General features: G+C 42.7%; 1 protein-coding gene across 2 annotated transcripts in view; it reads right to left on the bottom strand.

Moving 5' to 3' along the window:
- The window catches only part of OLFM3 (olfactomedin 3), an 886,642-nt gene that overhangs the window by 419,618 nt on the left and 439,109 nt on the right, over nucleotides 1-27,915 (bottom strand). The gene's annotated exons all lie outside the window — the stretch shown is intronic.

The following is a 27,915-nucleotide window of genomic DNA, read 5'->3' as shown; positions in this document are numbered from 1 at the left end:
CACTGGCATCCACTGTTCACATGCTCTTTATTACAAGCAAGCAGTGATTCCGTGATCCATCTCTACATGTTCAGAGTTGGATCCAGACTGGCCGACAACTTCTCAGATACATGCAGCCCTATCAGGTGGGGACATTAGGCCTCCATTGGAATCATGTCCCAAATATCAGAAGAGAGAGGTAAAAAATGCATTTAACTTAACTAACACTAGGGAAATGGAGTGAGTGTGAAAGTTACTAATATACCTATACTTTCAGTTCTAGGCCCCTACTGCATTCACTGGGTGGCCTCATAATATGGTAAATGGCAATATAAAATATCTCCCATTTTGCTGCTTCTTTGTCACAATTATTCATGAAAGTTAGACTGGGAAGTCAATCAGAATGTTAGAATTTCTGTAACATGGAAATGGGCTTTGAGGACTGGGCAAGTGTCAAAATGCCTGGGGTAGGTGTGCCAAGACTGGAGCCTGGTCAGGTCAGAGAGTTTTCAGGGTTCCAGCAGTGAAGGGGTTCCAGTTTCTAGTTTGGTGATGTAGGGACAGTCATGAGTTTCAGAGAGACAAGGCCTTCGATTAGGAGCTGTGATCTAGTTGGCCTCACTGGATCAGGGGAAAAGAGTGTTGCAGTCAGTTCCTTCTGGGTTCCTGGAGAGACAGAGCTTTGCTGTCTGAATCAATGGAGCATCAAAGCTTCAGTCCTTCCTCGAGTAGCAAGCCTTCTAGGCTGCAGGTGCAGGTTTCCAAATGTAGAGCAGGTGAGTGGGTGAGGGACTCTGCTTTTATCCCCCTGGGGAGTCAGTGAATGAACACAGTAACCAATCACACACCATGCATTATTCAAACGAAGGATGGGCTTCCAATTGAAGGCCATGCCTTCAAGCACACCCAGGAACTGAGGAAAGCCTCTCACACAAGGGAAATTAATCCACCCTATGCCAGGCAGGCAGTAACATATACTAGTCAGAACGGATGCCAAGATGACTACACCCCCAGCTCTGGGATACAGAACCACAGTGGCCACTTCCTCTAACAATAGTTTTAACCCAAGCATCTAAACCAAGGTCCTATCTAATTTCTAGATTGTACTTGCTTGTTTTTTTGTCACCTGCTTTTGTAGCCTAAGGGCTTAGTGTGCGATACAAATGCTAAATAAATAAAAATAAATACATAAATAAATAACACACACAAAGAGGAACATTGGTCAGTCCTGTGACCCCATCAGGGCTTTGAGGTAAAGAAAGAGAATCTCCATTTTGTGAAATGGAGCAGTCAAAAAGGACACACCCATATAAAATGTTTTCCTCTAAGTGGGACCATTGTACGCAATCGTAAAAGCAACCACCAGCCTACCCACATTACTAGCAGAGAGAAAGTACCATCTCTGGTACACTATGGGCTACCTTTGCAGTACCTCTAACTTACAACAGGTATCAGAGGACACAAGACCAGAGCCACACGCTTAGTCAGGCATGGGATTAAACCTCAGTCGGAGGAAAAAAGAAATGGGAAAACCCATTAAAGCAACCAAAAAGTACATGAGTCTAATAAAAAGAGGCATTCTACCCATCACAGATGAATTAAATAAGTCTTGCCTACCATAGAGAAAGGTACTTCTGAATTAATGACTTTGAATGTGTAAATCAGCACCCGGGAAAAGGTTGGTGACTTATTATCATTACTGTGTGAAATCCAGGATTGTTTTAGGGGTGGTTTCATCCAGTGTTACCACCAAGTTTTAAACATTCTACATTGTACCTGTAATTGTCATTTTCTGTCATTGGGATCATCATAGCAGCCAAGGGAAATTGATGGCCTTAATAGCTATGGTAGAACAAGGTCAGCTCAATGTCCTGGCTAAAGTTGGCCCAACTCCATTGTCTGAGCCTCCTGTATCACTGCTGATGGAAATGATTGCAAAGTGTCCCCTTGACTGAGACTTGGATATGGAATCTGGTTTTGAAGGTTTTGATTACATTATCATTTGTACAAAGTAGAGATGAGCCATGTTTGGATTCTGCCTTTGTTCGTATGCTGCTTCTATTATCACTTGCTCAGAGTAGCGGTATGCCTTGCACTGTGTTTTTATTATGACTGTACTTTTAATGAAATTCACACAAAGTAGGTATGTGCTGAATTGCATCACATAAGGGAATTGTGCTGGAACATTGCGCTTTGCTGTAATGGTGTGCCTGTGTTGGCTTTCCAAAGTGCAGCTAATAACCGGGTTCTATGCTACTCTGCGTTTGCGCTTTGCTTTAATGGCGTGCCTGTGTTGGCTTTCCAAAGTGCAGCTAATAACCGGGTTCTATGCTACTCTGCGTTTTCACCCTTGCCTTCATAGGGCAATAATGTATATTTACACGGCTACTTAGTATTCAATAAATGCCTTTCTTTGAAGGTGTGGCTTTAAGGTTCATCAGCAGAAGGCACACGTATAGAGTGCTGTGGGTGGGTGGCAGCAGTTTTTCAGCTGGATACGCACAAAGACGAGTTTACACTCTCAGGTTCGTCAGAATACAGATGGGTCCTCTTTGCAAGTGTTGCGCCAGACCAGTTGATAGAGGCAATGAACCAGAGGCAATAATAAAAACATAGAAAAGTAGAATTCTGGATTTGAAAATCGTGATTAGGGTTACCCCTCTCCTTCCCGCTCTTATGGTATGGAATGGTTCAAACAAGTGTTGTCATAATTAGTATAATGTAAAGATGGTAAAAATGAATAGGGCTGCATTTTGCACTATGGTTGTATTCCTGGGATCTTTCAAAATTGAGTTGTGTCAATTAGCTCAAAGCTAATAATAGCTCAATGGGTTCTCTGACAAGCTATTTCCTGCTCAGCTGTGACGAAAGCTTGGTGCCTTGCAATGCACACACATATTCCACTGCCTCTTTATCTTCTTCTGGGAAACCCTTTTGCCTCACATTACCTCAGCCACAGAGTTTGCTTGTGGCCACCGCCACCAGAACGACTGACACATTCTCTCTCATATCACCACTGTGACATAAGGATACATCTAGGGGGAAAAGGCTGTATAGGTTTTGTAAAGTATTGCCATCTGTTGACTACTTGCTGCAGCTCATGTCAAATTTGGGTGACGCCTTCATGGCCTACGTAGATACTGCACACAATGTGACCCTTATTTCCAGACTACAACCAAAACTTATTTCTTATCCATCTCACCTTCTCCTCACCAGAAAGGCAGGTCTTAATGCACCCTTGACAGGCATTTCAGGTTCCTTCGCATCTTTGCCCTATCAAACATGGCCGAGATTTGAATCTTGTAATTTCTATTGCCATACAATCGAATCAATTTTTGTCCTAGTGCAAATGTTTTAAGATAATACTGAATGAACAAAACCTATTTTCTCAATTCTGTATTACCAAAAAAGGAAGAATTGAGGAAATACTCTTATCACGAGAGGTCCGGTTATCTATTGGTAAATAAGCAGAGCACACTGACAATAGCATGTGACCATGCATAGCTTGGCTATACTTGAGTCACTGGCATCTGTATTATATAGTCTTTTGTACAGTTTGCACACACGCTGGTAACATGACTGATTAATCCTACGCACCCAAAATCATGAAAAGCGCTCGCTCCCTCCGAGCATCCTTAGAGTGCCAAATCCTCCCTCCACTCGTTTCCCTTGAAGCTGTACGTCACTGCCAGAATTACATAGTCCGTAAACAGCTTGTTTACACTCATAACAGTCCTTAAAACGATTTGACCCCTTTTTGTTTTGTTTTGAGTTACGCCGTGCAAAACAAGTTCTGTACAAAGCATAAACCAGTTCTGAGGTTTCCTCAGACCTGGATGAGCACTGGAACACATTACATTGGTAATGAACTGTCTGCATACACAACTGCTGTGACACCTCAGTATAGTCGTCAACCCATTTTAACTGGCCAACGGCCATATTGTTCAATGCATCTGGTGGATTTACTCTCCGTCCTTCCCAAATAAATTAGCCTTTGGTATCATGAGGAGGAATATGCTTTGCTTACATTTTTTCACAGTATACATTTCTGTGATTGTATTTCACTGTACGTTGTGCTGATGATATTTTCTTTTGTTATTCCCCTACAAGATTTGCAAAGGCCCTCATTAGGACCCCGGCGTTAACCAATGGTGCTATTTGCGCCATGGTTAACGCCAGTAACTTACCGACTCTGTCATGGTTAAATGGGGAATTACCACCCCATTCCAAGGTTGGCGGGGCGGTAATTCCCCATTTACCACTGGCCCTTCCCCATTCACATTTTTGCCCCATAGGGCTCAATGGGAATGGGGAAGGCGGTAATTACGGTACTGCAAATTGCGGTACCATAATTACCTTCAAAATCCCTCTGCGGGTCCCTACTTTAACGGCTGGTCCAGACCAGCCGTTAAGGTCGGGAGCCGCAAAGGGACCTCGTAGTAAGGCGTTAAGGGGTTAACGGTGCCGCAACCTTTTACGGCGCCGTTAATCCCGTAACGCCAGGGTCCTAATGAGGGCCAAAGTCTTCATATTTGCTTAAGTGAATCCATTTTGAGGATAATATAGATTGGGACAAAAACTGTTTTCATAATTTAACATTATACAACCAGCAACATTAGCACTAAATGAATTTGCTGCATTCTTTTGCACCAGATATAAGTTCGATAACTCGGCCCCAGTTTTACTGCTTGGGTATTAACACAGAAGGGAGCAAACAGGTTTTGTCCCAATCCATAATATTCAAAAGAGTTTACACTATGTTACGCGTGCATCAGACAGTTTGTTATGTTGTGTTTGCTGCATGACATAAAAAGGAATATGTTCACTTAATGTCTTTTTGTGTTATGCAGCAAACCTTGTTAAAACATCAATCAGTTTCATTTTGGCCCTAGTGAAAACATCCCTAAATAAAACGATTCAGGGCAAAACCTATTGCTCTATTCCCTATTATACAAGCAGCAACATGGGTGCTAAATTTATTTGCTCCATTTGTTGTACCAGAGTGAACTTAAGACATTACGGCTGCTGGTGCTAAATACATTTGTTTGATATTTAGCACTGGTGGAATGTAAGATAACTGGCACCTGTTGATTACAATAAGGCAGGTTCTTGGAATGAGTGATGCTTTCAAAGGAAGTTGGAAAACATGGGAATTTACAATCAGAACACACAGAGAAGTCCTTCACATTCACATTGATCACACACAATGGCCCTCATTACGAACCTGGCGTTAAGGGGTTAACAGCGCCGTAAAATATGTTGGCGCCGTTAAACCCTTAACGCCTGATTACGAGGTCCCTTTGCAGCTCCCGACCTTAACGGCTGGTCTGGACCAGCCGTTAAAGTAGGGACCCGCAAAGGGACTTTCGAGGTAATTATGGTACCACAATTTGCGGTACCATAACTATTGCCTTCCCGAGTCCCATTTAGCCCTATGGGGCAAAAAGGGGGATGGGGAAGGGCCAATGGTAAATGGGGAATTACCACCCCGCCAACCTTGGAATGGGGTGGTAATTCCCCATTTACCATTGGCGGAATTGGTAAATTACCGGCGTTAACCATGGCGCTATTAGCGCCATTGGTTAACGCCGGAGTCGTAATGAGGGCCAATGCCTTGCACAACTCTACCAGCGCACTTTCCGTCGTCCTTATACTTTCATAGGGTATCCAGTGCAAAACAAATCGAGAAAAACAATCAAATATGAGAAAATAACAAATTCAGCACTGTAAAAAAGAATGAAAAAAACATTTCGAGTAAGGGGGGCCGGAGTTGCAGGAGTATCCATCCATAAAAAGGAAAGTGGGTGACAAATAACAGATTCTTTTAAAAAGAAGGAAAAAAAGCACCCTGCGGCAGAAGTTCTGCCTCTCAATAGGGAAAGAGCCATGCAGAGGAACAGCAGGTAAGTGAGCCAAAGAGGTAAGTTTGGATTGTAGGGGTTTGAGGGATGGTGATAGCTGGCGGGGGTGACGTATGGGATTATTTCATTAGGGTATTTCGAATTCGTCATTTTCGAATTTGACATTTTCGTATAAGAAATAATCACCTACATCCCTTTCATTTCACATACATATCTCTCTGGCCTCCTCAACCAAGGCTTTGTTAACAACTCTCTAACTTTATCCAACCTGGATTAAACTTAAATACACCAGGCCTAGCCTATATAACAATGATCTCCAAATAGTTCACTTGCATTATCCAATGTCACAATATTCCCTTATTCATAATGGGACACCCATCCATTTTTTGTCAGGTCAGAGTTGTCTATTTTGAGTATTACCCTTTTGCATTGATGTGCACATGGACTTGTGAGTTGACCATATATTGAGGTCACAGTAACCGACATAAACTTTCCTGCCACAAGTGGAAAAGGGTCCTTTCTGAGTGGTTTGATACATTTTTGACTGTCCAATAGATGTATTACTTCTGAACATATCAGTAAATCTCTAATGATTGTTTCAAGTTAGTGCACGCATAATGTTTTCTATTCTGGAAATAATCTGTATAATTCCCCATCATTTCAAAAGATAGATCATTAGTACCCGGCGAGAGACAATCAGAATGCAACAAGCATTCTAATTGGCTCTCGCCGGGTCATTACCCGGCCGAGAATCCTTTGATTCTCGGCCGGGATTCCAGCCGCCTTGTCCCTGGTGGGGGGCGTGGCAGCCCCTCAGCCAATGAGGAGGCTTGAAGCAGGGCCATCCCCGCTCCGAGCCTCCCCACGGCTCAGAGGCTGCCTTCGCCCCCCGCTGGGGACTCGGGTAAGCTTTTTTTATTTATTTTTTTTTTTTTTCCCTCCCTCCCTCTCACCCCACTTACCTTTTTGCTCCTGCGTCCCCGCTGGGGAACGATAGCAGGGTCCAGCAGTGTGGAGACTCGGAGCGGGCCATCCCAGCTCCGTGCCTCCACACGGCTGGAGGCTTCCATCGTCCCCCAGTGGGGACGCAGGTACGTTTTATTTTTTTTCTTCCCCTCCCTCCCTTCCGCCCTCCCAACCCCACTTACCTTCTGCTTCTTTTTTTTCGGGAGCGGATGCGCTGGGAACACTTGTGTTCCCAGCGCGTCCGCTCCCGATGGCCGCCATGGAAAGGGAAAACGGACTCCGTTTTCCCTTTCCATGGTGGTGGCCATTTTTTTGCCATTTTTTTTTCTGTTCTGAAAAAAAAGCAATTAGTACCCCGGTCTAACGGGCCTGGGTACTAATGGCAATAAGCCACTCGGTGGCGGGCCAATACCGCCCGAGGTAATGCCCCCGGCCCGCCACCTCGTGGTTTATTGCCACAATATTTTCAGAATGTTGATGTTGCTCTGATCTACTGAATCAGGTGTACTTTCTTCCATACAAACAGACTGGTATTGAATTGTCTTTGGCAATTCTGTTGGCTTAACACTGTTGCTTTTTTAGTAGTGCCTTTTGGATAGTGGTATTGTTCAAAGGAGGCATTTCATTTCACAGCATTCCTGGCCATCAGTGCAAGAGGACTGGTTTCAGGAGATGTCCAGTATAGAATGGACAATGTCCCCTGTACTCTTTGTCGCGCCTTGAAACACTTGTGTATAGGCGCGTTATAAATGCCATATCATTCCATATCATAAGAGAGTCTCGACCCAGAGCAGTGAGGGGGAATCTGGACCTGCGATTTCCAGAGATCAGCGACGGACATCCTTTTGCTCTCAAGAGAAGCTCAAGACCTGGGTCTCAGTTATGAGTGTCAGAACCGGGTAGGATCTAGTGGTGCAGAGAAGCCCTTGCTACGAGGTAGAGAAAAACATGTAAAGAGACATGTATGCCAGATTTACCTGACATTATGGGCCCCATCAAGGTGAGAATGGGCTTCAAATGTGAGGGAGACATTGGCGTGTGCCAAGGAAAAGAAGTGTTTCGAAGGAAAGGCAAACTCTGCCACTATTTCACCCAATTCGAGTGGAAGTTTGGGGAGTGTAATACTAAATGGATCACCAAGATGGGTGGTCCAGCTCCGAAGAGAGACACAGACATAGGTGCATGCTTGTAAAGTCACATTATAATCAAATATCATCCAGAGACACTTAATCATAACCAGCTCTACAGATATATTGTGTATTGGCTACTTTTACTCCCTAAAAATAGGCAAATAATCCCAAAACATAAAATAGGTAGTAAAAATACTCCCAACAAATAAATAGGGAACAGACATGTGCTGCTTTCACTCGTAAAGCTATATGGACATTTTTGGATCTTTAGTTCACATAGTACTACAGGAAGAAACTACTGTTATAATTGCCTGATCAAAAGAAGTAAACATGTATCTTTTGATGTGTATAAATAACTAGGTGTATTTTCCGTTTTTCAGTTAAAACATTTTATTCGCTTATTAAATACTCCCATTGGGAATTGAACTTACCTTTTTACTCCCTAAAAAAACATTTTAGCAGTTTTAAAAAATAGGATGTAAAATACTCCCACTTCCAACTCTTATCTGGAGCGCTGATTGTAACAAAAAGTATTGGCAGCTAATAATAATAGCCACACTTTGGATGATGTAAAATTATAGGGGAAAAAGATGGCCATGATCAAGGAAGGCTGCAAACATTTTGGCAGATATTGAAGGTGCAGAAGGAGGAACACCAGCTAAACCACATGTAGCTTACCAACTCGCTCATTATTAAAAGTGAGTAGTGTGGTGAAGATAGGGAAGAGACAAGACAAATGAAAGACAAATTAAATAAGCTTGAAGACGATTTCACAGAATAGAGGTGGAGACATTCCAATAAGAAGTATAAGGCAGCAGGTGGTAGTATTTGAGAAACATGGTTCCCATTTCTTAGGAGTCTTAGGAGTCTCATAGTGAGATAGGGTACCCAGTAGCGGCTCCATTATAACCGTCAGCTTCCTTCCAGGTGCAGTAACATGTCTGTACATTTCCAAAAGCTATGCGACAACATTTCAGAAGCAAAATAAAAGGCAATCTAAAGGGCAACAACTACCACAAACACAATCAACAACATACCAGACTCAGGAAACCCAACACTGCCACCAGAACTCAACTACTTCAGGACAATTTCACAAGAAACCTTCATCAAACTAAGGAGAATAATTAGGCAGATTCACCCAATAACCCATGACCACCTGACGTGTGCAAAAACCCACTCACTAAAGAGGCCCCAGCACTCTACTTTCAAAGATGGATGAATCTTTTGCTAATAATAGGAATGTTGCCATGCCTTGTAAAGCTGCATTTGATAAACTGCTTTTAGACCATGAGGAGGAAAAATCAGATGATCAAATTAACTACAGGCCCATATCCAACCAACCCTATCCTAGCAAAATCCTGGAAAGCTATATATGCAAAGAATTCCTCCACCATATTGATACAAATTGACAAATGGAACAATCAACAAGTAGGTTTCAGACCAACGAGGGCAACAGAATCAGCAATGCTGTATATATTGGACAGCCTTAACATGAATACTGACAACAACATATGTAGTAGAATAATGGCTTATGGTATATCAGCAGCTTTCAGTACCATCAACCACACAGTCTCGGGAGGATAGCTCAGGGGCACCATGCTCGTCTTGGAAGCAAGGCGACGCAGAGAAACACAGGCTCGATCCCTGGGTCCGCGCTTAGAAAGCTCTGGGTATTAAGCTTGTTATAAATAACCTATCATATCATGTCATAACCTTAATCAAGAGACTCCAAGAATCTGGTATTCACAACTCTGCACTGCAATGGTTAAAATCATTTTTCACAAACAGACCAAAAACAACCTACTTACTACCACCTTTCACCTCAAAATGGCCACCCTCACTTCATTGCTGCGCTCCGACCTGCGCTCCCTCTTTCAAACCGTGCTGCAAGCAAAGACACCTGGGTGAAAGAGACCCCAGCAGCAAAGTCCAGACTGCCGACTGCACTTGCCATCCCCACTTCGACGTTTATAGTTTATAATTTCCATCATGTCATTGATCGGGAAAAAAGGATTTCCCTTTGGATTTATATTTGGGCCACTCTACTACTCATCACTCCCTCAAATAACCTTTCTATGCGTCTTTCTCTTGGCATTGCAAATTCTACACATGGCAAATAATGTTGCTGCTGTTTGCATATTGATCAGAATCATGATATCAAATGCAGCACACTTTCTGTTGTGGGCTACATTAACAGTGTACATTTGCAACTACTTCGCTTGGTAGAAAATGCAAAACAGCACCTTCTCCCCATGCTATCACTTTAGAATATTAAACAGCATGCTGTTGTGGGTGAATGAAGAGCGAGCCCTTTAAGAAAAGAGAGCACGCCAGGTCGGGAGGGAGTGGGAAGAGGGAGGAGGGAGGAAGGGGAAGGGAAATGGAGGAAGGGGCATTCATGTAAGAGTAAGAATAAAGAGAGGTTGAAGTTGGCACTGGCTCCGTGTGTTTGTGTTATTAAATTGCGTGCCAGGCCCACAGGCAGGGGCCAACACATTGGGCCTCATTACGAGTCCGGCAGTAACCGTGCCGGAAATTCCAGCAGATTACCGCCGGACTCGTTTTACCATTCCGCCTCCATGATTGCCGGAATCACCGGGACATTACAACCCCGGTGACCCCGTAATTCCGGAGGCGAATTCTGTTAATCCCCAATGGGGAAGTGGAAACACCAGCATCATCTGATGGTGCCGGTGTTTCCACGTCCACCTGCAGGCGGGTGGTGTTAAACCCGCCAGGTCAGACCTGGCGGGAATGACACCTCCCGCCTGCAGAACTCGAGATCAGTCGGTCCGGAAACAACGGTGGCGGCGGGTTTACCACCACCATCGTTATTTTCGGACCGACTGACTCGTAATGAGGCCCATTCTCTCAAACGTAGACACTTGCCAGTGTATGCTGACCAGATTGCCACATAGATTAACGCAAACACAGCAAGTTATGCCAACACTTCGAACAGCACAGTTTGCAAACTAGCTTTTTCCAAAAGGACACCACCTCCTACGCCCTTCAGCTATGGAAGGGGAGGTTAGTTGTCCGAGCGGAAGCTGCACAATCTGTTTATGCTGATAACAGCTGGAGTCTTTAGCAGTGACTCAGGACAGCACGTGAAAAGGAATAGGCCCATCACACCTGCCTGCCACCACTGGTCGAAGTGTATGAAAAGAAGAGGTGGAACTATGCTCCCTGCTGGCCTGTCCCCACCCCCTTACAAACCCCATCGCCACCACTCCTCAACCCCCACACGCCAGACAAACACCTAAACAAATTTAAGGCAGCGTTCAGTGCAGTGCACTGAAGTGCAAATTTCAACTTCTTCCTACACTTTTATTTTAAAACGAAACCAAACCGGAACATTTTATTTTTTTTAAATAAAAGTATACGAACAGTACAACTTCATTTAGAAAAAAAAGTAGTGGCGCACCGCTCCCAACCGCTCCGTCCCCCTTCGACCACTGCCTGCCATCTATACCCAATGCATCTTCCCCTTCCACAGGGCGGATTAAGTCGGATGGTATTCCCCTGCAGAAGAGTGAAAGGGGGACAAACCCCTTCGCCCCTCCCCACATCGTTGCTATGCCCCTGTTGATAATTAAAAATATGATTGAATAGAACATCAAGTATTCAACATAATTTTTTTTTTTTTTTTTTTTTATTTATTGACTTTAGTTTTGTAAAGAAAAACAAACTTTTTTGTCACATTCAGTTCATTTATACTCCCTAGCCCACGTCAGGCCATTATTCCATTTTTCCTTTAAGTTAGGCGAGCGTGGGCATAATGGATCAACTGAAGTAAACCATGTTTTTGGCGAGCTAATGATTTGCAGTAGTTTATGTCAGTAGCATGTCCATAAAGTTAATCACATTGCAGGTTAGTTGTGCATTTTTTCCTGTTATCAGATACGACCACCATTCTTTCATGTTGCCGTTTTTAGGGGCATAGCGTTCGAGATGAAGAGTGCGCTGTTCAGTGATTTGTGTACATTCGATTATGAGATGTTTAATAGATTCAGGTTCCTGCTTACAGAAGCGACAGTTTGCATCAGTTGTCGTGGGATCTTTTATTCTTCTTTTATATAGCTTGGTGTTGGACAAGTTAAGGCGAAGCCTTAAAAATTGATTCCGATGATATTGAGAGGGAAACTTGGCCAGATATTTCGGTAGGTTACCTCTTTCCTGTGCGCACAATCCAAAGTCTAGTCCAGTGGATAGTGCTGCTCGCCTTTCCGCGTTTTTAATCCACTTGGCTTGCATGAATTTTGTTTTAGCCTGTTTTGGCATCTGTAGCACCAGAGGCATTTTTATGTTTGCGTCTTCCAGGATGTTTAATAGATTTTCTTCCCAGCTTTTTAGCATAGATGCAGATGCGTCAGGTTTTTTGTTAGCCAAGATTGTGTAGGTGGTTGCTACCGGCATCATTCTGAATTTTCTTAGCAATAATATGGATTTCCATTGTATGGTAGAGTGCAGGGAGTCAAGGCCAAGTTCGTGTCTCACAGCCACCATTGAGACACAGTGTGGTAATTGGAGGACTTTGCGCCAAAAGCAACCTTCAACTTGTGCCCATAGGCTTTTCCTGATATTCCACCCTGTTTCGCTCCCAAAACATATTGCTGGTATCACTTTCTGTAAGTAAAAGGTCATTATGGGTTGGAGTGAGAATTTCCCGTAGTTTAAATGTAGTTTACGACCTTGCAGGGCAAACATTTTCATGCGCTGGATGATGTCATTTGTCCAGCTCCACTCTCTTATTGAATCATTAAATGAAACACCCAGATATCGGATGGCTTCTGTTTTTGCTAATATTTCTTTGTCGATATGCCAGTTAAACCTCGGTTTTCTTAACTTGTTTCCTGTTCCAAGAACCATCACTTGCGTTTTGTTTGCATTTATCCTTAGATGGTTTTCTGTTAGGTAGGTTTGCAAAGCTGTTAGTGATCGTTGTAGGCCTATTTCGGTGCAATCAAGCAGCACTATGTCATCCGCATAGATTATATGTGTTACGTGTGTGCCGTTGATTTTTGGGGGAAAGCACCTCGTTAGAGCAAAAGCTTCTGGTAGATCTGAGATAAAAAGTTTAAACAGAGTGGCTGCTAGTGGGCATCCTTGCTTCACCCCCTGTGTGGTTTTTATTTCATCGGTTAGTTCTCCTTCAGCATTTAGACGCACGCGGATACTGGTTTTGGTATGTAGTGCCACTAATGGGGCTAGTAGTTCGTTGGGACATCCCCATTTTTTTAGTTTGTGCCACAGCAGATTCCGGTTTATGCAATCAAAGGCCTGTTTTAGATCGATGAACGCTAAATACAACCCTTTTTTCTGTTTTATTGCATTTAGTTTAGCTAGATTTAGTAGAACTAAATTAAGTTCCACTCCGACTCCTTTGGTGAATCCAGTTTGTCTCTCATCGTAGATCTTATTCAGTTTTGCCCACCTTTCAATTTTTTCTTGGAGGAATGTGGCAAATATCTTCCCCATAGTGTCAAGCAAGGCTATGGGGCGATAGTTTGCAGGATCGTCTTTGTTTCCTCTTTTAAACACTGGAACGATTATTGCTTTTGTCCATGAACAAGGAATTTTAGATGTTCGGGCAATCTGGTCGAATAGCACCTTGATGAACTTTGTCCAGCTTGCTATATTTGTTTTGAGCATGATGTTAGATACTCCATCAGGGCCAGCGGCACGTGAAGATTTTAGCTTTTGAATTGCGTGTGAGATGTTCTCGAGTGATTCTTTTACATCCCAGATATATTGATCTGTTTTTAGATTTGAGGTTTTAACATCGCCAATATTATTAAAAACAGTATCATAATGAGTTATCCAGGAGGATGCATTCACGCCATTTGCTAAGTAATTGGGTTGAGTCAGGCAACCATTGTTTATTATTTTCCAAATATTGGAGCTGTCTTTTTGAATTAAAAGACGCAGCATTAGTTCAGCTTGTTCTTGTCTTCGAATGATTTTGAACGATTTCAGCCAATTTCGATATTTTTGACGCCTGGTGGCTAAATGTTGTGATAGGTTTGTCCCTCCGTTAGCTTTTAATTTTTTTTAAGTCACTGGCGAGTAGCTTTTTTGCTTCACTTAGTGCTGGGCTAAATGGATGGGTGTGGTCTCTCGTCGTTTTCTTGTTTGTATTTCTATGCGGATCCAGGAAAGGAGTATATTCTATGTGTGAATTTGTGGAGCATGCCTCCGTAAAGGCTAAGGTTATTTTGTCAATTTGCTTATTGTTTATTTTTAAGCGGTTTAGTGAGGAGTTGATGTCTAATTCCGTGGGGTAACATTGTAGCGTTGTTGTTAAGCTCGTAAACCATGATAGAATAAGTGGGTTATGATCACTATTGGGCTGTTGCCTTACTTGTAAATCAGAGATCAAGGCATGCAAGTTATCCGATACCCATATGTAGTGTAAGGTTTTAAATAGGCCACCACGTTGCCATGTTGCTGCAGCAGGGATATCTCCTTTTGTACTCCCATTTAGCAACACACAATTACGAGCAGATATTTCGTGTGTCCATTTTGTGCTCCGATCCGACCTTTCAGATGGGATCACTTGTGTAGTGTCCATATCGGATTGGTTAGGTGTTTTGAACCAAGAAAAGTTTAGATCTCCGCAGATTAGTATGAATGGTGCGACAAATGCTGCATGGCAATTATCTATTTGGGTAGTTATTGACCTCAAATAGTCATCATCTGTAATCATTGCGGGATTCCAGTAAGTGTTTACCAGCATCAGATGTTGTTTTCCTTTTAGTCCGTGTATAGTGTGGGGCAACGCTTCAAGCGTGATTGCTTGAACAAATAAATTTGGGTTCTGGATGTCGATTACTTTCCATCCTGATGAATTTTTTATCATGGCAAGAAGGCCGGAGAAAGGCCTTCCCAGTGCGTTTTTGCCTGCTTCGTTTAAGTATGTTGTATATCCGTCGCAGGAGGGTGTCTTTCTGAGCCAAGTTTCCTGGAAACAAATAAACAGGCTTCTGATGTCTAGCTCTCTTCCTTCACGGAATAGGTGAGCAAATCCTCTGGTGTTCCAAGTTGTTAATAGTTGGGTCACTTGTCTGGACCCTCCGTCATCCTATACATTGTTTTTTCGTCTATTTGTTTCGGAGGCCTGAGATGAGTGTTGTTTAAGTTGGTTTCTCAGGTCTTCTCTTTTTGTAGTAAGTGTCTTTATGTGATGGTCTTTTCCCTGTGTCGATTTGTTTGAAACTGGAGAATCGATTGCTGTGGTTAGATTAAATCCATAGAACAGTAGGTCTTCTTTTGCGTCAAGAATAGGGCGTGCTACTGTTTTGGATTGCATATGCAGGATTACCCAATCTGATCTGGATTCTTTTTTGTATTCAACGATATTAATATCGTCAGATCGGATATTCCTCAAGGCAGGTATACTATGTAACAGCTTCATCACATTTGTTCTGTTGAGGTTTATTTCGTTTTTTTCCTCTAGAATATTTTCGAGCTCCAGTTTGTCTAGACTACCTGTATAATGAATCGGGTTGTTGCTTCTGCGTAGTGTGCCAGATTGATTTAGATTTTTGGTTTGGGCCTTTGTAAGTTTCGGGTTTAGATTTAGTAATGAATTTCCAGGTGAGCTTTGGGAGCGTCTGTTTGTTTCTGTCTTTTTCGTTCCAAGAGTTTCTCGCCGTTTTTCAACTTCTTTTGGCAGTCGCCCAGCTGGGCCTAAAGGATAGCGATCTGAGTGTACATCTCTTTCTTCTCTTCTAGATGGTATTAAAGTGATCTGTTCTTTTTCTGACGGGTCGTGTGCCTTGGAAACATCATTGCGATCTTGTTCGTCGTTGACAGAGTAGGTTGATAGATCGCAAAGATCAATTTCCTCTTCTGTGGATCGATCTTCCGACGGACTGATGTCGTCTCTTCTACGTTTGATGGGTGGTTCTTTGTTATTTATGCGGTAAACAGTATCCGGCCTAACATTTTCATGCGCGTCATTTTTTTCCCCCACAACCTTAGATTTTTGTATCACTGGTCGCGGCGGTGTGTTCAAGTTTCTTATACATTTTTTTGCCTCGTTTGTTCGTGGACGTTTTATAGCCGAACTACTCTTTTGAGTTTTCGAGGTAGTGGATTGAGTTGTTTTCAATTTCTCTACTGGTTTTGCTGTTTGTATGGTTTTTGCTGTGCCCGAAAAAATGTCAAAAGAGATTTTCTTCTCCGTTGGTGCTGCTTGGTTCACCAGTGTGATCAGTGATATAGGTGGCATTTCATTCTGCTTTACGCCAACTGTCACCTCAGCAGCTTCTTTTTGAATGGTAGATCTTCTTTGGGCTTCAGTTGAAGTAGCAGAGCTTATTCTATTGTTTATTTTGGTCCCAGATTCAACGCTAGGGAGCATTGTTTTCTTGAATTGGTTGTTTTCCTTATTTTTGTTTGCTATTTTGTCACCGCTAGTCGCAATGTCTGTGAGTTTTTCCTCCAGGTTGATTTGTTGTTTATGTGGGGAATCATGATTCTCTTGTTGTTTAGGCATCTTCTCATGATCAACATGACTCAGTTTGCCTACGATAGGCGCTCTCATTAATTTGGTGAGTGGTTGTACTGTAACATTATGTCTAAGCCACTTGGTGCACTCTACTAAGGCTTCAGCAAGATCTAATTTTTCGTGTGCCTCCCGTCGTGTGATTTCATTTAGACGAGAGTGCCATTGGTGGGTCGACGCAGCCTCAAGGTCCAGACGATTGCATAGATGTTGGTTTCCCTTTTCTAAAGTCAACAGTTTGTTGTTTAACATTGTTAGAATGGCGTTTTGGTCCTGTACCGATTCTTTTATTGACTCATATAATTTCATGAATGGCATGAGTGCTATTGAAGTGGCCGCTAGGACATTGTTATGGATCTGAATTCCGGCTGCGATGGAGATGTTTCCTTTGCTGATCATGTGATTTTCAGGGCTTTTAGTTTCGTTTTGGTCCGATGGCCCATTTTCGGTCGAGTTGTTTTCTATCTGATTTTCATTGTGTTCATCGTGTTTTTTGCGTTCCATTTTTTCCTGTCGGTTGATTTGTTGATGGGCGTCTAGAGCATCTAGGTTCAGTTGGCTTACTGTGGAACCGAGATATGGTGAGGAAGGTGTTTTTTTTTTTAAAGTATGTTTTGCTTCTTTACGTAGAGTGCTTGCCATGCAACCAGGTGTTTGATCATTGGCATTGTTGGCTGAAAAGCTTTCATTTAAGCGCTCGCGCATTAGATTGAAATCTGATTTGAGACGGGCAGTTAGCCGTGCTTCTCGCGCAGCAATGTCGAAGGACATGGATGTATTCACGTTTGGTGTCAACTGTGATTTTAACTTGTTGTTTCCACACCTTGCCCCGGCAGCAGGTGCAGCATTGCTATTTGCGTCCGTGGATGTGCGTCTAACTACTTTTTCCGCAGTGCATGTTGTTTCTTGCGTAGTTATATGCAATTGAGAAGCTTCTTTTTGAATGGGAGGCCTCAAGTCAGATAATTTTGCTGATCCTTGAAACTCTCGTAAACTAGAGTGACCATGCAACGCCACTGTGTTATTTGATATATCATCAGATTGTTTTTCGGGAGATTTTAGACTTCCAACTGATGGGGACCGCATTGCCAATAGATCTGCATCAGTGATATCAAATGAGAAGGACTCAGAGGCGTCTAGGTATACTGTTGGAGGATGTTCTGGCAAATCGATTCGCACAATTGTAGGGAGAGCAGGCGGGCATGTTGAATATTCAATCTTACTGTGTTCATTGTGCTCTTTTTGACGTTCTGCAGACATTGGACCTTTAATCTCGGATACCGGGAGCATTACCGGTTGCCCATTAAAGTTTGCTCTTTGCTGATGGGCCATTTCAGAGTTTGTGTCTGTGTAGGCGTAGTGAGTTTTGTTATTCGCCTCAGGTAGCGCCAATACAGGCGAGATGTCAGTTCCAGCTCCCACTTCCTCTCCCACTCTTCCCGCTCTTCCCTCTGTTGCGACTACAACCTCTGCTATCGCAGCTGTCGTTGAGGGTGGTGATGTAATAGATGATGGCAATAATAGACAGACTGGAGATTCAGTTTGTAAAGTGCTAGGAGAACCATCATTCAGAGTCTCTGAAGATGTCTCCACTGGGCGATCAAAGGCACGCAGCTCTGCCTTTTGGGGCAACGTATTTAACGTGAGATTGAGTGCGTTTGTCTTACCTTGCTCCTTTTTAGAAATCTGCTTCCGCAGCCGATTTCGCGTGTGTGCTCCCACGCCTGATGTCTCCTCGCCTGGAGATGGATCCATCTGAACCGAGCCCCTTACGCTTATTAGTCAACCCCAGATATCTCAGACGCTCAGCTGTTCAGAAGCGTAGTAGGGCGGACTGGGCAGATTCGATCTTTACTGCCGGGCTCCGCGACGATTACTTTCCGATGCCTTCCAGAGCCAAACAGCAGCAAAACAGCGTAGATTCAAAAACGAAGCACCGCCCTTGACTCGCACCGGGCTTCACGCCGCAAGGGCTCAGGGCTCTTCGTTTTACTTCCTGGCTCCAGGGGGCGTGGCTTGCCGCTCAGGAAACCTTAAAGGAGAAAGACTCCTTTTCTGTCCTGCAAGCGCAAGCTTCGAGTTTTTCGAGTTTTCCAAAAGTCGCCAAGTAAGAGGAAAACGCTGTGGAAACGCTGTGGCTCACACTCCACTCCACTCCAATGGTCTATAGTCCAGACCAGACAGAGCCACAGCAGCAAAACAGCGTAGATTCAAAAACGAAGCACCGCCCTTGACTCGCACCGGGCTTCACCATAATTCCAAACTCAGCACTGTTTTTCTTTCACTGCAGTGTATGAGCTCAGCGTGAATGCTCATCATTCACAGCAATGTCACAAGTTACTTTGGAAGAATCTCTTGTTCATGCCCGTGTGTTGCTACCCATAGCGAATTACTGGTGTTATTTAGATGCTATATCATGCATTAAATATATGCAATAGCACTCCAAGTCTTGCCAGAAAGCATGGCCAAGTACATAATAGATGAAGCATGGAGCTTCAATTAAACATAAATGTGCCATCATTTATATTCATAAACATTGGATTTCTATTAATAATGCTCAAGATATAAGCAACCTTTGGCCCTTTCAAGAGTAATAATTACTGTCTGCAAGCCATCCCAGGCTCCCATATGCTAATGACTACCACTGTGGTGATTTTATTCTGGCATTGTAAGGGAATTGGTGATCATGTTTTAAATACACAAATAACAGAAGCATACATATCACGGACAGAGAGGCGTGTAGGTCAGTTATTGAGACAGTACGGTCAAAACGCTGCTGGACGCGAACACCTGTCCATACGTGTATGGCACGAGGAGATGCACTGCAACTTCCAATTTCGAACACTTTTATTCCAATAGTCGCTGCATGTTCTTCCAATGTTTCTCACATGGGTCATTTTAATGTGTGTGAAAAGCATTGGGTGCATTTGTTTGTTACTTTATTAAAGGAAATGAAAACGCACCGAAGCAACCAAGGGCCACGTCCAATAATAATAGTTCTATTTTCATATAATGCCTGAAACCACTATTGTCTCTGTTTTCCATCACTTTCACCAACTCGGAAGGATGAATGGCTAAGTAAGACCAGTGGTGGCTGGTGAACTTTTACAGTGGTGGGGCATTTCTTTCCCAGCGAAGCGGGAGCGAGTGAGCGCAGTGAGAGAGCCCCACTCAAGAAAGGGGGCACTTAGGAGGTTCTGCGCCCGGCAAAACGCTTTTTTGAAATGAGGAGTGGAAATGGTGCATTTTCCGCCACAATTTTCAATAAAAGTTCTAAAAAAAGACCTAAGATACAAGCAGTTCTCTGGTAATTGACTAGGCTGCCAACACTACACAGAACCATTTTGCAGCAGTAAATCATGTATGTGCCCATTTCCCACTAGGGCACAATAAACTTCGACCATTAATGCAGGTGCTGGGTACTACCATCACTTAAATATATTGTTACTTTTATAATTTTCCGGCAGGAATTACACCTGTCTTAAATAATGTGACAGAAGATGTATGAAGTGGCACAGTTACTAATCATGGTGCAGAAAAATGCTTTCAGCGCCTGGTATTCCCAGGCAGTCTCCCATCCAGGTAATAATCAGGCCCTACACTGCTTCGCTTTACGATCACACAAGATTTGGCACATTCTGTATGGTGTGGCCATAGGCTTTAGAAGTGGTAGGATTAATAGCCACTGACAACATGATACCATGCTCATCACCCAATCAGGCAAGATATACAAGACCTGTGGGTCCTTTCAGGACTCATTTGTCTGGTAGGATAACTTCACTCCATCCATCCTATGTCTGTTGCACGGAGGTGGGGAGAATGTCGACGACCAACACAAAAATGCCTTTCTTTTAAGCCTCAAATGTGCTTATGAATCATAATAAAATTTGAAAAACTATTGAGAAGTTGCACAGGTACTAATTATGGAGCACAACAAGGTCTACAGTACCTGGTATTCCCAGGCAGTCTCTGTGTGCTGTGCTGCATGTGTTGGTCATTGACCGCCTCCCTGCAAAAGATCTGTTCTATGTTGTATGACGAGGTAGATGTCATTAAGTGCTTTAGAGTCCGCTTTGTGGTCTCCGGTGATAGGGATGAGTATTAGGGCATCATCCGCATAATTGGTGGAGGTGACACCCAAATAGTCGAGGTAATCGAAGAGAGGATTCGTAAACACATTATATAGGGTTGGAGACACAGAAGTGGTCAACGACCAACAGAGGCAGACCAGCGGCCCTACCAGTGCAGGGTGCTGCCCTCATAAATATTTGTTGTCACTGCTATCTACATAAGCATCTTAAACCAATTGGTATTGCATAGATGATAGCTCATGCTGAATGGTTTAAAAATGGCTTATGGTAGAAGGTATATAAAGGAGGAGAATGGGGTAAGAGGAAAATGAGGGGTCTGATGGGAGTATAGCTCAAAGGATTACTCACTTATCTTAACCACAATTGGATTGCAAGGCCACCAAAAGCATGCACGAAAATAGAATAAAAGCTGAGCCAATAAAAGCTGGCCATGGCTATCAGGTAGTGACAGATAACTACATTCCCTGGACCTTGAATATAACAATGTATGGGTAATACCATCGAAATATCTGGAGGCATGGGCTGTTCATCAATAACAAGTATCGCCCTTTTCTTCTGATCAATGTTGATGACCCCCTGTGTTACAGACCTAACAAGATGTTAGATGAAATTGATTACTGCAACATTGTGTGATTGGCGTGTTGAAAATCACTGTGCTATTACAATTATTGCCAAGGATTTAAATATTCATTGCCCTGAAAGCATATGGAGTTGAAATGTGCTAGTAATACTCACTTTCAATTTAACACTGTGTATTTGAAGCAAAACCATGGAAACAAGTCAATTGTAAAATGGCTGGAAATTATGACAATATGCGATCCGTTAGTGCTTAGTAATAGGACAAAGTGAGAATTATAAGTGTTCTCTGAGTAATAAATCAACTGTCTTGGATAATAGCTTACAATTATGCTTGAAATCCCAAAAACATCCAATACACCAATGATAGATGAGACAACAGGAAGAAACTAAGGGAACAGCCGACATTGGTTGGATCACAATATAAGAGCAATTAGTAAATACATAGAAAATGCTACATGGCATGTCCATATCAAATATGGCTTCTATTTCTTTATTTATTTGTTTGTTTGTATAGTGCATCAAGCCCTAGGCATCTGGGCGCATTTCTTATATTCACATATGTTGCACAGTTACATATAGGTTACACATTGGCATACAGGTTAAATGGATACAGCATGTTTGCAATGTGAGCAGGTGTTGGGGGAAAAAGAACAAATCTAGAGCTCTTGCGCTAGGAGCCAGTTTTTTACATTACTCCTGAATGAATGGTAGGAAGGTTCTATTCTTAAATATTTAGGTAGGGTGTTCCACAATTTAGCAACTAGCACGGGAAAGCTACTACCTCCTGCCTTCTGTAGCTTGAACCAAGGGATCTTGAAGCATTGTGCTTGGGTAGATCTGGAGGGGCGATCTGAGATGTTGCTTGGAAAATTGTTGGTCAGGTATCTCGGTGTGAGGTTCGCAAGGCACTTATGTGTAAGTGATAGGGATTTAAATGCAATCCTTTGATTGACAGATTGGCAATTCAAATTCCTTCTGATTTCAGAGATGTGTTGGAATCTGGGGCTATTCAGCGCTGCCCTGATGCCGTTATTTTGTAGAACCTGCAACTTTTTTATGTTTCGTTGGCTGGTCCCTAGGTAAAGCGCATTTCAATAGTCTTGTTTTGATAAAACTAGAGCTCTAGCTGTACATGTGCAATTGGCTGTGGTTAGGAACTGCCTGCATGCAGTAATTCATTTGCAAGCATAGGCCGTCGAGGAGGTTGTCACATTGATTTGTCTAGATAAGGTTAAGGTGGCGTCAATATAGATGCCAAGGGTTTTCACGTCCTTAGAAACCCTAATGGTGTTACCGTCTATTTTGAAGGAGTCAAACTTTTCATCTAACCTGTTGAGTTTTGGTTGGGATCCTAGGAGGAGGACCTCTGTCTTATCATCATTAAGACAGAGTCTGTGCTTAGCTGTCCAGGCTTGTATGACGAGGTAGATGTCATTAAGTGCTTTAGAGTCCACTTTGTGGTCTCCAGTAATAGGGATGAGTATTAGGGCATCATCCGCATAATTGGTGGAGGTGACACCCAAATAGTCGAGGTCATCGAAGAGGCTTCGTAAACACATTATATAGGGTTGGAGACACACGAGCCTTGGATGACTCTGCACGTGACTGGTGCGTGCTGAGCAGAGGCTGAGGGTGCAAAAACCCTCATTGATCTGTTATCTAGGAATGACTGGATCCATGTGGTAGCTTTATCGGAGAAGTGTGCTGCTGAAGTTAAGTGATTACATAGGACTTTGTGATTTACTAAGTCGAATGCCACCGACAAAACTAGAAGTAAAAGGAGGACAAGTTTGCCTTTGTCTTTTAATTTTTCTATTTGTGTTTTAAGGTCAATCAAGGCAGTTTCTGTGCCATGTCTCAGTCTAAAGCCTGATTGTCTGACGCCAGAGAGGTTGTTTATTTCTAAATGCTCTTGAGTCTGCACGTAGGCTGCTCTATCCAAGATTATCAATAGAAAGGGAACCATGGTGATTGGTCTGTAATTGGTAGGGACATTAGGGTCTAGGGTCAGTTTCTTTAGTAATGGGAGGACCCAGGCATCTTTTAAGTTGTTTGGGACGATGCTTGTTTCAAATGAAGCGTTGATTAGGGCGGTGATAAAAGGAGCTAGTTCCTTGGCTGCCTCTTTGATGATGGGGGCAGGGCAGATGTCTCCCTGACATCTTAACGGTTTTAGTTTAGAGATTATGTCCTCTACATCTTTGGTAGAAAGTTGAGAGAAGTTGAATAGATTGTGGGTATTCGGGTGTGGAGCTAATGGGGTAGGTTGGGATCTGACAGCGGAGAGACATGTTTTTTTGGATTCTATGTTGTCTTTTGGCATAAGTATTTTATCCAGTAATACTTTCTGAATGTTGGGCACCAGGTGGTGTCTTTAGTGCAAGCAGCCGGGGATTCTAACTCTCTGAGTTCTTTGGTACTAGATTTGGCTTGTGTGATGCGGTTGTTGTATGTGTCTTTTTTAGTCTGTAAGATCGCCTCTTTATAGTTGAGGGATGCTATTAGGAAATTGGCCTTATTAGATGCCATTGGAAGGCTCTTCCAGAGGGCTCTGCATTACTTTTGGTTTTACGTAGGTGTGGAGTAAACCATGAGTTTAAGTGTGCGCTGGGTTTTGCCTTGTGCAATTTTAGAGGTCCGATTGTATTAATGACATTGAGTAAGGTATGGATGCAGAGGTCCACTAAAACAGTAAGGTCTTTGTGTGTGTTGGTAGTGTTGTTAGTGATAGGTTGTATCAAAGGAAGTAGTTTCTCCATTGTTATGTCACAATTGTTCCTCATGCATACGGGTGAGGAGAGGTTCTGATGGATGCACTAGTTGCCTTTCTTTATGGTGAATGATATCAGGAGATAAACTAACCAGGTGCAGGGTGTGTTATAGAGGATGTTGATGTTGCAATTCAATTCGGCGTGACAATGTTATGTCCTTCCATTGTTATGGGTAGGTTCAGAGATACAAAGAATAAAGCCAAGTTCTGTGATCATATTAGCGATGGCCAACGCCTGAGCATCCTTCAGGTCTTGATAACCAAGGTTTAAGTCACCCAGTAGGATGATTTGTGATCCTGGCTTAGTGTTTGTGGTGAGGAGGAGAGTAATATCTTCTCCCAAGGTGGATATGGGCCCAGGTGGTCGGTATAGGAGGTGGATGGTGTTCGTTTGGGAAGCTGAGATGGGTAGCTTGACAGACAGTAGTTCTGCTGAGGGAAGACATTGGCTGGGTTTTTGCCTGAGGCCTAGGAGTAATCATTTGGGATGGCAAAGGAGAGTGAGGGCCCTGCTGCAGCATGGAGCCAGGTCTCTGTGATTGCTAGGAAGTCAAGGTCTTGAGTCGTTATGAAATCAGCGATATCTAGGGCATTGGCTGGTAGGGATCTGGCATTGATGAGTGCGCTCTAATTGGATGTAGTGGCCTTGTTCCAAATGCTTCATGTGTGGGTGGCATTTTCCCTGGGTGAGGTGACATTATTCGCTATGTTTTTAGGGATGTCAGCTGTATTAATTTTTGTAGTAAGATCTTTGGTAATGGTGGTGGCTTTAGAGTTAGATGAGGAGTGAACTGGTGAGAATCTAGAGCCTCGTCTTACATTTCTATATTTCAGTGAGCAAGGTTGGTTGGGTGTGGGTCTTGTGGCAAATTGTTTGATCCATAAAGGCCGGTGTGTTGAGATAAGAATTATTTGGTGATGTTCCTCTGGTAAGTGTAAGTTTGGAGGCTGGATGAAGGCAAGAAGGTAAGAAGGCTGAAGGGGGTACACTATCAGATGAGGGAAGCCTCAAGATCATGGAGAGAGAAATGCTGGGAGTTCTGTGTGTAATGTTTGAATTACTGATAGGCAATGAGAGGTGATTGCTAGTATCACTGGTGGCCATGAAAGGCCAAACCATAGGGCTAAGCAGTATTGTCAGGTAACTGGAGATTAAGGTATATAAGTGCATGGTTTGGTGCATAGAATAATAGGCTTGGGTCAGTATTGAGACTTGATAGCTATTACAATTTTAAACATGTTGGTATTTTAAGAAAGCTACTGCAGGTGGGGATAAGGCAATATAACAGTCTACCTAAGAATAGGAATATCCAGAGTGCTCATGCATACATGTGATGATTGAATTACTGTAAAGGCCTACAGTATCCAGTGGAACTGTTCTCCAGAAGCTATCACCAACTGGTTCTATTGGTTCAGGGAACTGATATCTGAATGTGGACTTCACTCCACTTATTATAGCTCCAGCATTCATATTAATAATGCACATTTCTACAACACAATTAATGCCCAAAAATGTGTGAATTCAGATATACCATTAGGCAGGTGAAATCAAATAAAGAGATTGTGAAGGTTTAGGCGGATTTCCAAAATCAACCCCTGAGTGTGAAGATTCTTTGGTGCACCCTATTTATGGTAAACAGGGAAGACACTGAGAGGTTGCCAAAAACCCAATTAAGGTAGGTGAGCGTGCAGTTACAGTTTAGTTTCAGGAAAAGTATGAGAGAGTCTAGGGCTATAATGAGTCCACACAGAGCACAACTTAATAATTCTAGTTAGACATTAAGTATATCAAAATACACTTATGTATTAGGCCTCTAAGTACACATTATGCATATGAAAATCACACGGAAGTATTGTCAATCAAAACCATATAAACGTTAGTTAGCAGTGCCATACTGGTAAGCAAGGAAAATAGGTACCACCAACAGCTTCCCCCAAATATGACAAGTCCAACCCTAAATTGATGTTTGACTTTGTGCCCAAAAGTCAGGAGTTCCAGAATATAACTTCTTCAGTGGGCTGATGGTGGTGCTTAATAAACATTTAGAAAGTTAGATAAGTATTTTTCCCAAATCAGTCAAGTACCACACTCTATCCTATTCACTAGGAGAGACCTAGGCCAGGCCAGAGGGATTTAGGGACAATAATTGGTTTATACATTGACTATACATTGACTTTGACTCCAAAACGTCGCCAGGGACTAAAACTGCACCTTTACACAGTACAAAAATGCTTACCCCCATTACTGTGACTAATCGAAGCAGGGGTTTCCCCTGCTCCTCTTAGTTGGAGTAACAGGGGTTGACAGTGGCAGGGGTTGAAGGGTTGCTGTGTTGTGTCCCACTTCTGTTAAATAGAGAGCGGGGGACAAGAAAAATTTAGGGAAAGAAAAAGAAAAAAGAAAAAGGGACCTTGCGGTGCCAGTGCCAACCCATGTAAGTGGGTGGAACTGATGCCACAGGCTCGAGGGAAGTCAGCAGAACACTTCTGTGTGTCCCGCGGTTAAGGTATGTGGCTAGGGAGGGTGGGGTACGGAATGTGGCCACAGTGAGCTATCTGATCACTGCGCCGTGCCGTAATGTTCGTCGACATTTTCGTCGGCGGAATTACAGGCGGCACAATGAACACATAGATTATAATTATTGAATGAAAAGAAACATTCCCATAAAGGATGATTTGGCCAACATTTGTACAGAAGAAAACAACCTGGAGCCTATCATATTATAAATATGTTTAGAAAGAGAAGACAGAGCACATTACCTTCACCATAGAAATAATCATTACTAATCGTTGTATACAAAAAAAGGTTATATATCAAAAATCTCTATCAATTGCTTACTGGCTATGTCAGACATCTCAAACAAAATATTTGCCTCAATATTACTCAAGAAACTGATTAACGGGGTCAAGAAAAGGAAATTAATATTGGCTCTTCAGAATGGGTTAAATAAGGGCACATTTACATCAGATAATATCTTAGCCCTGAGTCTTCTGTTAAGGCATTCAATGACCTCTGGCAATTGCCATCTTTATGTTGGACTACACATTTTTTTATTTATATAGACCACAAATTATTGTGGGGGTAATTTGGAAATGGAGAATTGACCATGACCATCTCAATATGCTTTTATAATTCCACATGTACACTATGGTTAGTATGTGATTAGATAGATAGGAGATATGTTCTTACAAGATCAGTACATCTCATGGCAGGGCTGTACTCATGCACATAACCTGTACTTGCCAGACATGTCTGAAGCCCTGATGAATGTTAATAACTTAGATCCTTATTAAGGCAACATGTGTGTATGGTTTATGCTGAGGATGTGTTCCTTATGGACAACACCCCTTTTTGATTACGTAGAGCAGTTGAAATCATTAGTCAGACCTTTAGTACAAATGAACCTTGTAGAGATGACAATTCGATGATTTTACACCAGAAGCCACATATTGCACAGGCAATGGTGCTTGGGAAAGCACATAGATTCAAGAAGTATGATAATATATTAAATGCTTAGGAGTCTTATTCAAAATAATAAAAGTCAAGAATGAGCAAATAAGCGAATTCTGAGAAAGGCAACCCCAGTGATTTCATCAATACAGGGTTTAAGTAATACATTCAAACAATCACCACTACTGTATGATATGGCAAGGAAACAAAACTAATATAAATTATGTGTGGTTCAATCTCATGGCAGTGGCCAACTGCTAATCCTCATGATGATAGACCTGCTAACACTAGTTTGTCCATCAATTGTTCCAGTGAGTTTCAGCAACACAAATGCAACTACATTTAGGGTACATTATTCTCAGGCAACGGCGGATATCTTCAGAAAAGCGCTTTGCTTTGTTTTGTGCTGTTAGAGCAGTTAACTTGTCCATGTGTGACTGCCCTCAAACACAAACTGGCCTTGGTGATCAAGGGTGAGTCACAGTGGTAAGTGTATAGTTATTTCACCAGCTATGTATTAATCCATTGTTTCCACTGGAAAACGGAAGGTGGGCAGGTAGCGAGATATTTCACAGGTTT

Source organism: Ambystoma mexicanum, chromosome 1q (genome assembly GCF_040938575.1).
Source record: "Ambystoma mexicanum isolate Mex_15411 chromosome 1q, UKY_AmexF1_1, whole genome shotgun sequence".
Classification (NCBI taxonomy): Eukaryota; Metazoa; Chordata; class Amphibia; order Caudata; family Ambystomatidae; genus Ambystoma; species Ambystoma mexicanum.
This window is presented reverse-complemented; position numbering and strand designations above follow the sequence as displayed.